This window comes from Kryptolebias marmoratus, linkage group LG10, assembly GCF_001649575.2.
Source record: "Kryptolebias marmoratus isolate JLee-2015 linkage group LG10, ASM164957v2, whole genome shotgun sequence".
Taxonomy (NCBI): Eukaryota; Metazoa; Chordata; class Actinopteri; order Cyprinodontiformes; family Rivulidae; genus Kryptolebias; species Kryptolebias marmoratus.
Window position 1 is genome coordinate 23,343,106 of NC_051439.1, and position 1,279 is coordinate 23,344,384.

The following is a 1,279-nucleotide window of genomic DNA, read 5'->3' on the forward strand; positions in this document are numbered from 1 at the left end:
ATGTGCTGCTGATTGCTCCATCCTTATTTGTAATAAGTGTTATGAATAAAAATATTCTTTGTGTTTAGTTTTCCCTCTGATGGAACAGACAAAGAGAGAACATCTATTGTCTCATGCTTTAGCTTTGCTAACATCTCAGACATGTCCTTTCAGCAGCGTTTCACAGGTTAAATGCTAATCATCAGCTAGTAATTACCGCCTCTAAAGGCCTCTGCATGCAGCCCTCTGTGAGGTATTAGCTAAATGTAAGCTAACCAGTTAACAGCTAACCAGTGATTACAAACAGCAGCTCGTGCCCCACACAAAGGTCTCGCCGTGTTTCCATCTGCTTCCACGCCGACCCGGGCCAGGACCCGGCTCGTCCTTCGCTGTTCTAGCATTTCAAAGCGGTAATTATCACCAACCGGTTGGCGCTTCCTGCTTCCAGGCCAAAGGGGCCTTCGGCGAAACACCGGAGACCTGGTCCTGGGAGTCAGGGAAGGGTGTGTCCGGCCAACTGCTGAGCACTTTGTTTTGGATAATGATAGATCTGAGCGCCGCTCACCTCTTAACACTCATTTCATCACCTCCTCCTTCCTCTCCATCAGCCCTCCAGTCCTCCTCCTCCTCCTCCAACTCTCCTTCCTCCTTGTTTACCACAAACATTTCAAGCAAATATAATAACAGAGTAACAATCTGTTGCTAGGCGACAATTATAGAAACAATGGTGCTCCGTGGCAGCGACTGGGCTGACGGTGTGTGTGTGTGTGTGTGTGTGTGTGTGTGGTAATCGACCCACCTTGTGCTCCTGTTGAAAGCAGATTATTCATCATCTTAATGTTTTTGTCCCGATCTGCAGTTTGGAGGAACTTGTTCTTAAAATGATCATAATTAAAACAAAAGGAAACAGAAAAACGATGAAAACGTTCGAAGGGAAACAAGAGTCTGAACAGAAAACAAGTCTTTGGTGCAGCTGAAGACGTTCACCTTCAGACAGACTGGTTCTGCTGCTGGCAGGAGGGCTGATGTTCTGCTCCAACACACCTGAGCCTCAGCAGAACCTGATGTTCTGCTGAGGCTCAGGTGTGTTGGAGCAGAAACTCCCAGGGCTGGGACTGGAGCTGTGCCCGGGCTTCTCAAGACCCAGGAACATTTTCTCCCAGAGCAGTCCAAGCTTGGTTCTGTGAGTCCAGAAGTCCGGATCTGTAATCCGAGTCCTGCAGGATTCTGTTCTGACAGGAACCATCTGAGGCTGCAGCCCCAAAGGTCCAGCCCAGTGAGGTACCAGGTTCAGAACCGC